The sequence below is a fragment of the Alligator mississippiensis genome, chromosome 3 (assembly GCF_030867095.1).
Source record: "Alligator mississippiensis isolate rAllMis1 chromosome 3, rAllMis1, whole genome shotgun sequence".
In the NCBI taxonomy this organism is placed as follows: domain Eukaryota; kingdom Metazoa; phylum Chordata; order Crocodylia; family Alligatoridae; genus Alligator; species Alligator mississippiensis.
This window is the reverse complement of record NC_081826.1, coordinates 191,988,646-192,002,134: the sequence shown is the minus strand read 5'-3', so window position 1 is coordinate 192,002,134 and position 13,489 is coordinate 191,988,646. Positions and strand designations below refer to the sequence as shown.

Here is a 13,489-nt window from a genome sequence, read left to right as displayed (position 1 = left end):
AGCTACTTTCAGGTACAAGATACCCAGTAGTTCTGGGGTGGCACAGCATTGTCAATCACAGCCAGCTGGAACTTCATGACATTGCTGAAAAGAGCATTTAGATCCTCCTGTTCCAAAGGCACGATTCTTGGGCCTGATTCAGTAATACCCAGCAGCCTGGGTAATTGTTTAGCTGTGCCAAGGAAATATAGAATGCTCCATTCCAATTTGAGTGTAGTTTATAAACACTTCACACAGGTATAAGTGACTGCCCAGGGAGCAGGCAACAGTGAAGCAAAGCCCTTGTACTTTAGCTGTTTGTAGAACAGGGCTTGTACCACATCTGAGCCACTCTGATTCTGTCCAACAGAGAGCAGTGGTACACTAGCCAATTAATTCAAGGGTTATTAAGAAATAGGCTTCTTTTTGTATGCATGTGTTTTCATTTAAATCTCCCCAGTAGTGCCAAATGAAGCAGTCTGCTGGCCATTCCATCAAGTCAGAGAGCATACTTAAAAAAAAAAGCAAACAGTGCAGCTGTTCTGCCAATCAAATGCTTTGGATCTGATTGGCGATCTGTTGTGCTATAGAATTGCATATAAACCATGCCTCCTATGGCTGAGGAGCTATTCAATCACACTAGTTTGCCAGTTTAAGAGTCAAGGACATAACTGTATGTGGTTGGACAACTAATCAGCAATTCATCTTACCAGTGCTATCCTGTATCTACTGAATAAGAATAATACTAGGCAAGAATTTGCTAACTGCCCACTAGCAATTGTTGAGTGATAACACATGCAGTTCCCCACATGTTTATGCAGAGACTCAGATTTATCTGACAGTTTTACACCCAGAGACATGATACACAGTAATTAAAATTAAAAATGTTTTGACAGCCTAAACAAATGGCTATATAAATTAGAAAGCTGTAAAAAGCCACTGTACCCAAAAATAAAGATCTATAGATAAATCAGAACATTACCACAGAGAACATTTTAATACAAGCATGTTTATGTACAGTTCTTAAATATGGGCTCAGGTTATGCTTAGAAGAAGAGTAATTTTTAACAACTATAGTGGAATGGAGCTGTGCAGTCTTGGCGTCAGGGACTCTCTTGGCTTAGCAAGAGGTGGGAAAAAAGACAGGCAAAGTTCCCTTGTGTAAGGGGAAAAGACTTTTCTCCCTACTGCTCAGGGGAGGCATGCTAAATACTCTTGCCTCAGAGAGGACTGGATGGTACTCAAACTTAACAAGGACCATGGAGAGCCTGGATCCCTTACCCTTTAGCTGATTATCACCTGTCTGTCTTGCTGCTCTAGGCATGAGATTGTGCTGCTTACCTGATCCCACCCACCATGTGTAGCTGACTTATAAAAGGCGCAGCCACAGCTGTGCTTCCTAACATGTACTATCCTGCAGCCCAGGGCAGGTATGAGCACACTTCATCCTGAAAAGAGAGATTACTAAATTACTTGTGCTGATGCAAAGGTTGAGGGACAATCCCTTCCACGTGCTTCTCTTGAGTTGATGCAGCTACATGCTATCCCATGCTCAGGGATCAAGCTAGCTCCTAATGAATCTCATCTAGCGTGTCCCCACCAAGCTCTGGGCCCATCTACACATCACCCTACATGTAGCGATGCACTACGACAATGTAGCAATCATGTGGGTCTACACCTGATCAGCAGCTGTGTTGCCATAGTGGTGCACTCTCCCGGTATAGTGTGCCACTGCAGCAATGTAATGGCAAAATCTAACCATGCACTGTGCACATGGCACAGTAACAGCAGTAGTTAAAGCATTGTGATGTGTAGACGTGCCCATTATGTCTCAGCAGTAAATATGACACCATCTACCGGTCTTTTTTTTGTGTCTGGTTTCCAAGGTCTAAGGGCCATGCTGGTAGGGGTCATATACAGCTCCCTCCACACCCTTGAATCCTTCCTTTAATGAAAGGGGGAGGCATACAGATACTACACAGCGAAGAAGGGACTCTATATGAATCAATTAATTAAGCTTTAGGGTGTATTAATATTTTGTTAAACATATTTGTGATACCCAAAGAAAACTGTCTGGTGCCTGGCATTGCCCCTGCTGTCCACCACAGAAAAGCTGAGGACTCTTAGAGTGTCCTCTGTGGGATTTGTTAATGATATTGCAGAACCCGACTGAACACTCTCCCACTCTTTCCTAGTATGAAGGGGGAAATCCATACATGGATACTGAGACAGTGATCCCCTGCCATTGCCTCAATAAGAGGCTCTCAGAGCTCTTCAAACATAAAGGGTATGTCACCTAAACAGCACAATTCTACATTCCTCAAGCCCAACTTTCCCATTAAAGTTAATTGGAGTTTTGGGTACACAAAAGGTGTAGGATCTGGCTCAGTGGCCATGGGAAAAACCTCCAATAAAAAGCAAATGAGCATAAGTACACTAGGGGGAGAGATGTTTTGTGTTGGGATTAGATTGCTTGTATGAGTCGTGTACCTTCAGTAATGGAGTTTGCATACATTTGGTTACTTGTGATTTCTAGACAATCTAGGTTTCAGCAGTTGGTGTGTGCTCTTCCTGGATGGAATGAAACTTCCTTAGCCTGACGAAAGGTTTTTGAACCCAAAAGCTTGCTTAATAAATATTCTCCAACTATTTGGGTTGGTCTAATAAAAGATATCAAATTCACCCAAGGAACCTTGTCTGCCTCAAAATGTAACTAACATTTGTTCAGGCTCCTGTATTTCCCCAACCAGAATAAAAAACAAAAACAACCCCCTCCCCCAATTACTCTCAAAGGAAGGGAGTTGCTTGCCTTGCACAGATTTAGTGATGTCTCTTAAAAATGTTAGGGGAGAAGGTGACAGATTTCTAAACTTTGTATCAATCATTTCATAAAAAAAGGAAATAAACATCTTGTGATGGGGCCTTATGCATCATTTTGCAGGTTCCTTTTATTTTTAGGGTAGTCTTTGAGGAAATGCTGTATTGTTTTTGTAATGGCCCCAGCTCTCATATAGTGCCTTTCATGCATAGATCTCAAATAATTATCAAATCATTATCTTCAATCATTATCTTAATTGAACTAATACAGAAAGCAAAGCACAGACAGGGGAAGTGACTTGCCCTGGGTCACATATTAGAGCTTGAAAGATAACTAGGGACCTACCAAATTCAAGGTGGGTGCCTGCTGATTTTGTGGGCAGAACATGAGGCCCAGCAGCCATTTCATGGGTGGAGCACGGTGAGTCCCCCCATGCCTCTGGCAGCAAGGGCTGTCTGTCATGGGGCCCTGTCCCTTGCCACTGATTGGAGAGAGGTGGAGCCGCATGACAGGCAGCCCTCCCAGCCAATAAGCAGCGAGGTGAAGGGTAACAGACATCTTGCTGGCAGCACTTTGAGTGGGAAGCCCCCTTCCCCCGCATCCCCTGGCAGGCTGCTGCAACACCCTGAGAACTGCTGGCTTTCTTTGGGGAGCCAGCATTTTATTTTCAATACTTCTTTTTCTTTGTGGATTTCACAGGCAATGCCAGATTTCACAAAATCCACAAAATCAGGATTTCGATAGGTCCTAAACATAACCTCCCAGTCGGGTGCTGTCTCCTAGACCACAGTGCCTATTTGTTTGTAATATTATAGCTTTTTGAGGGAAATGTTGTAAACAACAAGGGTATTTATATTTGCCTTAATGTTGCCTAATGAAGCAGATCAGCTGTGCCACAATGTTGTGACCAATGGCACAGCTGATCTGCTACATTGGGGAGACACTCCATGCCCCTTGCCCTGCCCTTGTTGGTATGGGACAAAGGGCTACGCAATCTCTCCACTTCCCTTGTTCAGCCAACACATCACTGGGGTATGGGTCTGAATGAACTGGGAAAACAGAGCTTTTGCCTGTCTCACCTGTCTCCACAGTTGCAGTGGAGCAGCAGGTCTGACTAGGTGGGTGAAAGCCCCACTTTCACCACTCAACATAGGTGGAGGGAGAAAAATTATTTGGGGGTGGGGGGGGCTGAGTGCATGCACTCATGCATGCACATGTCCCCTTCCTCCCCCAGCAGGTAAGGCTGTGGGGGGAAGGGCCAGGGGGCAGATGAAAGCCCCAGCACTGAGGGATGGAGCAGGGCACAGGCAGGAGCAGGGACTGGGGTTAGTAGGGTCCTGGGTGGGCTGGGTAGTGGGACAAGTGAGGGCCTGGGTGGCACATGCCCCTCGATCTGTGCGCAGGGTGGAGATGACTGCCACTGCATGCTGGGCATTGAGCCCCGCTGCCCCAAGACCTGCACAACGGCATGTGCGTCCTACCGCTGGGTGGGCAGGGGACACGGCACAGCTGCAGCAGGGATCAAAGCCCACCATGGTGGTGAGGGAGGAAATGGGGCTGCGGCTGGCTCTGCACAGCCAGGGTGGGGCGCAGGACAGAGCCACAAATGGCTTATCCGGAGGGCACCCAGTGCAGGGAGGGGGTGGTGGCTCCTGCCACTGGACACACCCTAGCAGGTATGGGGCAGTCTGCCCTGGATCTGCATGGGGCGAGGGCAGGCCGCTGTGGCTGAGGCTGGGGCTACACCAGGCTCTTCCTGGCCTGGGAAGGCTGGGATGGGCTGCACAAAGGGTGGACGGTGGCAGTGCTGGGAGGGGCATTGGGAGGGCAACAGCGAATTTTGGGGTGGCTGCAGCCCCCTCCCCCCACCATAGCCTCAGCCCTGCTTCTTCCCTCATCCCTTTGTGCATGCCTCTCCCCCACACTGCAGCTGCCAGAAGCCCGCGGCCAGGCCTTGCAGCCCTACAGCTACCCCACATTTGGGGCGGAGGGAGGGGGCTAAGCCTATGTAACTCAGTCAGACCAGTGCCCTCTTCCTGCTAATGGACAAAGATTTCCCAGGGTGCCTTATGAGGACTTCCCCAAGACTTCCCAAGGCACTTTTCTGTAAGCAGGGAAAGTGGGATGGTGCTCTGGGAGCTTGAGAGGCCCTCAAGAGCATGTGCAAAGGTGGCAGGAGCGTGCAAGCAGCTCAGTCTGTATGTACTCTTCTGCCACGGAGGTAATAGAAATCCAGCACAACAAAGCAACAGAGTATACTACCACCTTTTGTCGTGCCACTGATTTTCCTTTTATGTGGCCCAGCAATGGCAGCACAAGTGAGTCATCCTGACAGCATCTGTTTCCACCCTTTAACTAGAAGGGATTCTTGGAGAAGAGTGGCTTTGTAAGAATGTGACACTTGTACTTGTGCAGAGATCTCTGAAAAGAGATTTGCCTGCTTGCAAGCACCTCTGTTCCATTCATAGATTTATTTCATAGATTTCATAGACATTAGGGCTGGAAGGGACCTCGGAAGATCATCGAGTCCAGCCCCCTGCCCAAAGGGCAGGAAGTCAGCTGGGGTCATAGGATCCCAGCAAGATAAGCATCCAGTTTGCTCTTGAAGGTGTTCAACGTAGGCGCTTGAACCACCTCCGGTGGCAGGCTGTTCCAGACCTTGGGGGCTCGGACAGTAAAGAAATTCTTCCTTATGTCCAGCCTGAAACAATCTTGTAGTAGTTTGTGACCATTCGACCTCGTCATCCCTTGGGGCGCTCTGGTGAACAAACGTTCCCCCAGATACTGGTGGTCACCCCTGATAAACGTGTAGGTGGCCATCAGATCACCCCTGAGCCTGCGCTTTTCCAGGCTAAAGAGCCCCAGGGCTCTCAGCCTGTCATCGTAGGTGCTGCTTCCCTGATCTCTGATCATGTGCGTGGCTCTTCTCTGGACTCTCTCAAGCTTCTCCACCTCCTTTTTGAATTGTGGAGCCCAAAACTGGACGTAGTACTCCAGCTGCGGCCTCACTAAGGCCGAGTACAGGGGGAGAATGACGTCCCGGGATTTGCTTGAGAAGCATCTATGGATGCAAGCCAGTGTTTTGGTCGCTTTACTAGCCACAGCCTCACATTGCAGGCTCATGTTCATCTTGTGGTCAATGATGACCCCCAAGTCTCTTTCTTGCATAGTGCTAGCCAACATAGCACTGCCGAGCCTATAAGGATGCTGCAGGTTTTTTTTCCCCAAGGTGGAGAACCTTGCATTTATCGGCGTTGAACACCATCAGATTCTCGTCCGCCCACTTGCTGAGCCTGTCCAGGTCAGCCTGGATCATCTGCCTGTCTTCTGGTGTGGATGCTTTGCCCCAAAGTTTGGTGTCATCTGCGAACTTGGCCAGTCCGCTTCTGACTCCAGTGTCCACATCATTAATGAAGATGTTGAACAGTATGGGTTCAAGGACAGAGCCCTGGGGGACCCCACTGGTCACCGGACACCACGATGAGTGAATTCCGTCAATTACTACCCTCTGGGTCCGACCCCGGAGCCAATTTTCCAGCCAGTGGATCGTGGAGGACCCAAGGCGACAATTGGCCAGTTTCTCCAAGAGACGATCATGGGACACCAGATCGAAGGCTTTTTTGAAGTCAATATATGACATCAATCTCATCTCCCTTGTCCAGGTGATAGGTCACCTGGTCGTAGAAGGAAATGAGATTGGTCAAGCAAGACCTACCCGCAACAAACCCGTGCTGGCTATCCCTTAAGATGTTGGCGTCGGCCAGTCCATTAAGGATGGCCTCTTTAATAAGCTTTTCTAAGATCTTCCCCGGGATAGAAGTCAGGCTGATGGGCCTATAGTTAGCCGGATCCACTTTCCTCCCTTTCTTGAAGATAGGCACCACATTGGCCTTCTTCCAGTCTTCGGGCACTACACCAGAGCGCCAAGAGTTTTCAAAGATCCGCGCTAGAGGCTGGGCTATGATGCTCGCCAGCTCCTTGAGTACCCTGGGGTGAAGATTGTCAGGGCCGGCTGACATGAAGGTATCCAGCTTCTCAAGATGTTCCTTCACGAAGTCAGCATTAATGGAGGGCAGGGGATCACCCTCACCCGGACTTCCCGGCCCTGTAGCGGGCATGGGCATCCCATGGGGCTGATGAAAGACCGACGCAAAGTACCTATTTAATAGGTTGGCTTTTTCCTGGGCGTCAGTTGTCAGTTGCCCCATCTGGTTCAGCAGGGGTCCAACGTTGCCCCTGCTTTTCCTCTGGCTCCCCACGTATCTGAAAAAGGACTTTTTATTGTCCTTGATGCTCAAAGCTAGTTGGAGTTCAGTTGCAGCCTTGGCTTTCCTGGTCAGCTCCCTACAGGACCAGACCAGTGCAGCATAATCCTCCTTGGAGGTGACTCCCATCCTCCATCCTTTGTAGGCCTTTCTTTTTAGCCTCAGGAGGTCTGCTAGGTCCCTGGAGAGCCAGGGGGGCTGCTGTGCCCTCTTGCTGCCTTTCCTCCGAGATGGAATAGACTTAGATTGTGCATTGAGGATCGCTCCCTTGAGGAGCAACCACTCTTCTTGAACTCCCCTCTCCCTGTGGTCACAGTCCCTTAGGGCCTCACTGACAAGACTCCTGAGCTTGTCAAAGTCGGCTTTCCTGAAGTCAAGGACTTCCGTGTTGCTGACTGACTTGCCAGCTTTTCGGTGGATGGTGAAGGTGATCAGCTCGTGGTCGCTGTCACCCAGCTTCCCATCGTTGGCCCATAGACTTCTTGAGTCAGGTAGAGGTCATCCATGCACGAGAGGAAGCTCTACGACCGCTCAGATTTTGCTGAGCGATCCTCCCACGAGATGTCTGGGTAATTGAAGTCACCCATGACAACCATGGTCCTGGAGCAAGCTGCCTCAGCCAGTTCCTGGGCAAACTCCTGGTCAAGCTCAGGACTTTGGGTGGGAGGTCTGTAATAGACTCCCACCATTGTGTCCCCTGTGCCGTGTTCCCCACGGATTTTGACCCAGAGGGTCTCCAGTCGTCCACCCTGGTCGCCAATATCGGCTTGCAGAGACGCGTAGCTTTCCTTAACATAGAGAGCTACACCCCCGCCCCTTTTCTCTACACGATCCCTCCTGTACAGGGTATAGCCATCTATCCCCGTGGTCCAGTCATGGGTGGAGTCCCACCAGGTCTCCGTTATCCCTATGACATTGTAATTGTTTGCACTGAGCAGGAGAATGAGTTCCTCCTGCTTATTCCCCAGGCTCCTGGCATTAGTGTATAGGCAGGCAAGTGCCCCCTGGGGGGCTCCTTCCCTGCCCACAGATTTTACCAGGGCTGGGGCTGGGGCGGGCTCCCTTGAGTGCCATGATCCGCTGGCTTTGCAAGGATTGCTCAGCAGGCCAGCAGTGGCGGTAGTCCCCCCGGTCCCCCAACGGGCTTAGTTTAAAGCCCGGTGGAGCAGGTCAGCCAGTCTGGCTGAGAAGAGCCTCCTCCCTAGGGGAGAGAGGTGGAGACCATCTCTTCCCAGCAGCTTGCTGCCTCTCTCGCCAGACAGCGGGCTGTGGTCATGAAAGCCAAAGCCTTCCTGACGACACCAGCGCCGCAGTCTTTGGTTGACCACATAGATCCTCCTGTCCCTTCTCAGCCCATAGTCTGAGACTGGGAGGATCGACGAGAACACCACCTGTGCCCCCAGACCCTTAAGCCCCGCTCCCAAATCCCTGTAGCGCCTCATTATCTGGCTGGGAGTGCTCTGAGCCGTGTCATTGGTGCCCACATGAATAAGGAGCATGGGATAGTGGTCTGTGGGTTTGAGGAGCTTGGGGATCCTCTCCGCAATGTCCCGGATGCGGGCCCCTGGGAAGCAGCAGACTTGCCGGGCTAAGGGGTCAGGGTGGCAGATTGGCCCGTCCGTTCCCCTCAGGAGGGAGTCTCCCACAACAAACACCTTACGTTTTGTCTTGGGGAGAGCGGGGGCGGGAGCTGCAGTTAGGCCCATGTTGCCTGTGGGGGCCGGCAACTCAGCAGGCTCTGCTGGGGCAGCAAGAGGTGCGTACCTGTTGCTCAGTTCTGGTGGGGGAGGGGCCTTGGTGCGGCGGGCCTTAGGGCCCTTGACCACCTTGGTCCATGCCCCTGGCTGGACACAGCAGGAGGTCCCAGAGTCCTCCTTTGGCGTGGAGGGAGACTGTGATCTACCCTCTGCCTCCCGGGGGAGAAGGGCCTGGCAGTAGGAGTCTATCTCCTGCTCGCAGTCCCTGATGGCACGCAGTCTCTGGACTGTGGCCTGGAGCTCCTCCAGCTGGCGCACCAGAGACGCCAAAAGGGAGCAGACCCCGCAAGGGGAGGTCGCCATGCTCCCAGGCCCCAGAGCCTGAAAAAGGGACAGGCAGCCCCCGCAGCCGAGAGCCAGAGGCTCCGTCTGCATGGAGCCCGGAACCAGGGGCTCCGTCTGGGTGGCCGTCTCTGAGGTGCCGGGGGGGGGCCCGCGGAGCCCGAGGGGACCCTCGGGGTGCAGCGCGTGCCCATCTGTGTCATGCCTCTGGTAGGCTGGCTACGGCTGGGGCTGTCTACTCTGGGGGGTGCGCAGGCAGGGTCCGGCGCCCACCCGCACTCCCTCCCACGCAAACTCCGCGCTAACTCACACGCCGGCAGAGAAGCGCGCCTGTTTGCGCAGCCTGTTTGTGCGGCTCCGGTCGCGTTGCTCCCTGGGGGGCTGGGCCAAGTAGGGGCCTGGGCGGGGCTTGACCCGGCCCGGCTCCACTCAGCCGCCGCCTCCCACACACACACTAAGGGGTTAGCCCCCTCTCTCCACGGGCCCCACTTACCCCGGCTGTGCTGGGGGTCAGCGGGGGGGCTCCGCGGCTGCTGGAGGGTTTCTGGGGGGCTTCGGGGGAGCGGGGGCACAGCGAGCTTTCACCCGCGCGTCTCTCACCGCTCCCGCGTCCAGGGCTAGTGTAGATATATTTTAAGCAAACAAGCCATGCTAAGGAAATACTCTGCTTCTGTGTCACTAATTTTTCTTTTCTCCCTTCCAGTGGTAAACTGACCTGCAAGGCAATGGAATCTGCTACTGCTTAGCCATGAGCTGAAAATATTTTACAATTTAAAATTAGGTTATTTTTTCCTTTGTAGTCCATTGATGATTTGGGTTTTAGGTCACTTTCTCTTTTTATCTATCTTGTTGATTTTCTTTAAGCCATCTTGTATCTTTTTAAATACACCAGACCTGATTCATTCCTATGTCATGCCATTGACACAAAACTGTAATGTCAATTACTTAAATTGTGCTACACAAGTATAAAACTACATATTAACCTAATTTTTGCCCACACTTATCCTCATAGATAATGTAGGCCTCCTATTCAGCAGGGCCTGAGGAAATGAAGAGACTCCCTATTTCCCCGCCTTTTCTCAACTAATCCTACCTGTGTAGTGGAGCATAGCTAACCTCTGTCTCACTGATGGCAGGGTGCTCTAGTATCTATTTACTGTTGGTATTTTCCTGGTGCTTTTGGTATAGCAGTCATTTTGATTTTACTGTTTTCTTTGGTCTGGTTTGTTGTTTGGTTTTGGTACTTTGTCACGATGTCATTGCTTTTATTAGAGTTAGCAGTATTGTAGATGCACCCCTTGATAGTGAACAGTGCTAAATTATGCCTTTTGTACAAAAAAAGTCAAAAACCAGCTAGGAAAATTTACACACAGATCTCAGAGTGGTTTAGAAAGGAAAATCTACTTGGGCTGTATCCTTGGTATCATAGTCTTGGGAGTAAAGTTTAACACTTACAGCCAGTTTATAAGCATGATCCTGTGACGTATAGGTGCTAGAATATTATCTGAGTGAACATTCAGAGCTACAATATTAATTCTGTTTTGCCTATCTCACATAGCAGGACCAATTATCTGCCAGCATCCAGTCTCCCAATTCCTCCTTTCCACAACATTTGGACGCTTATACCCACGTACTAGGGCTTTGCAAAGCTTCCATTGCTGATTCAATTCAGCGGCGATTCGGCCCCCCATGCATTCCCTGGTAGACCCAGAAGTAGACCAGAAGTACGTCCGGTCCACTTCCGGGTTCACCGCCGAGCATGTGGGAGGCCCCCCCCCCCCATGCTCTTGTGGGATGCTCCATGCACCTCAGCATTACAGTATTCATGAGCCATGCCTGGTACCTTGAGGTACGTAGAAAAAAACATATAAAGTTGTGTCTATGTCCAAATTGCTGATTCTCTGAATCAGCATCAAATTTTCAGATTCTACCAAATTGAATCAGGGACAGTGATCCAAATCAACAAATCGAATCACTGTCCCTGATTCAGGCCAAATCCAAATCGAATATGGCCCATATTGCACACCCCTAGTATCTACCTATACATTATCCCAGCCCAGCCATGCCCTGTTACATATACATAACTGATCCTATGTGCAAGGATCATATGTAAGGGTTTTCAAAATTAGAGGGAAAATGAAACTGCTTTTAAATTCCATCTGACCTTCCTCCAAAACAAACCAAGTCGATTGTGTTGACTTTTATTATACGTATGGGGAAAACCTATAATGTAGTCCCATGCTGTACTTAGCTTTGTATACTATTGTCTCTAGTGGGTTATGGAATAGAGAAAATCCCACACAATTTACTGATTCGTTTTGATGCACTGGCTGGGGGAGTAGTTAACTGATTGCACGATTTCACAATGATTACACACTTAATTTATTCAACACAATTTTATTTTAAAACTCTTTGCTACGTATATAACACTGCTTAGCTTTAAGAAACACCACAAACATTAAAAACACAATAATTACATATATCAGAAACAATGCTCCGAATGCACTTCCTTCCCAAACAATACTATAAGAATTAGTGTTACAAAAACAACTACAATTACAACTCAAAGTTAAATTTGAATCAATACTATTATTTTTCATATTATACTTACAATCCTAGAATTCCAAGAAGCCAAATACCAAAATATGGTTTCATTCCTCAGTAGTACGATTTAATGGGTTGGCCTCAGTAGTACGGTTCAATGAAATGGGCTCAGCAATACAATTCAATAGGCTGGCCTCGGCAGTGATAGGACTAAGTCCCCTTCCTTCAGTCCTTTTCAGGTGCTCCGCGGCTTCAGCGTGAACTAAGAGATTCGTGTTCACGGAGAGGGTGGTTCAGGTGATCAGTCTGGACCCGGGCTATACTTGCGATTTTTCCTTCGTTTTTCTACAAGTATAGTCACCTCCAAATTGGGACAGTAAGTTATGGTTGTTATTGAGCGAGCTGCCGTCAGTGGGCTCCTCCTACTCAATATATCACTGCTCCCAAATTTGGGCTCGAATCTTACTCAACAGATTCTTTTACCTTTGTTGAGCATTTTAAATTACCTTTGGGAAACTTCCATATCACTGCAAATGCCCTTTTCTTACCAACCTGGTCAAAAGGCCCCAGGGTTTGATCTCTTGGAATTCAGGATATTTGCTCTCTTTGTAAAAGACTTCTAAAAGATGAAATTTAAATTAAGACTAAGCAAAGTCAGGACCTTCTGCACGTAGTCCCCAAAACAATGAACTAGATAAGGAGATAAATCTTATCTTCTTCCTGAAACTGGCTAATGGGCAACCTTTACAAACATTCAAACTATTTCATTCAATATGACATCCCCCCGTGCCCATTAGGCAGTTTGATTACAATTATATTTCATTACTAAGCCTTACAAACTTATTATGATGATTCCATGACAACATACACAAAATTAATTTTCCGAAAATGATTAACCCAAACAATCCTATGATGCTTATTATAACATATATGACCCATTTTCCCAAAAATACAGTCTTTATAGTGTTCCATAGTTGTTGTCCTATCGATCCTATTTCATGTATAGTAGATTTAACACCATTCCCCACTGCATTTCCAATCGTGGTTAGTCCTTCTAACACCGAAGCAGATGGTGCATTGAGGATCTTGCTGGCGTTGAGTAATTTCAGGTAAGTAATGTGTTCTCCATAGTCCTTTGACAACATCACTAATTGTCTAGTTTCCAAGTTAAACGATATATGAGTCAAATTTAATTCCTGCAAGTCAATGTCCCACGCAGATAGTTGGGAATGCACCTTATTCTCCTCAGTCGTGCTCCAATGATCTGCAGCGATCCATGGGATACCTGTTTTGGACCAAAGTACTACCTCCATACTGGAGTGTAGATTATTAATTTTTGGCTCTATTATGCACACACATTTCCTTGCAAATGTGTCTCTCCATAACTGAGCTCCAGGCTCACAGGGTGAGTCTTGAGGGATATTATATTTTATTTCCATTATTTCCCCTGTATCTCTCCAGATCTGACCCTCTTGCTTACAGGGCTGGAGTTGAGGAATATCATATCCCATTTCTACTATTTCATAATACTGGGTTGCTTCATCTTGGGGGTTTAAGTCAAAAGCATAATCATAGTTTAATATGTTTACTTGAACAGTTTTAGTGTAGATTTTACATTTGCAATCAGTACATTGCACAATATGGGTTTGATTCCATGCTTCCAATTCAGAACATTTATCATTTAATTTTACTTGGTTGGTGTTTACTTGTGTGCAATTATGCTTAGTACACCGCATGGTGGGTAATGTACCTGTATGTTTTCCTCCAATGCGGGTATGTACTGTCCAACCCATTAGTGGGTTCACTGAACAAAGCCATTGTACACTTCCCTGATTTTCGTGACT

General features: G+C 48.5%; 1 long non-coding RNA gene across 2 annotated transcripts in view; it reads right to left on the bottom strand.

The window, feature by feature from the left end:
* The window catches only part of LOC132249499 (uncharacterized), a 34,510-nt gene extending 24,979 nt beyond the window's left edge, over positions 1-9,531 (bottom strand). For both annotated transcript variants that reach the window (XR_009460980.1, XR_009460979.1), the window contains exon 1: positions 9,412-9,531. This is a non-coding gene — a long non-coding RNA (uncharacterized LOC132249499). The remainder of the gene's footprint in view (positions 1-9,411) is intronic.
* Between the last annotated feature and the right edge of the window lie 3,958 nt (positions 9,532-13,489).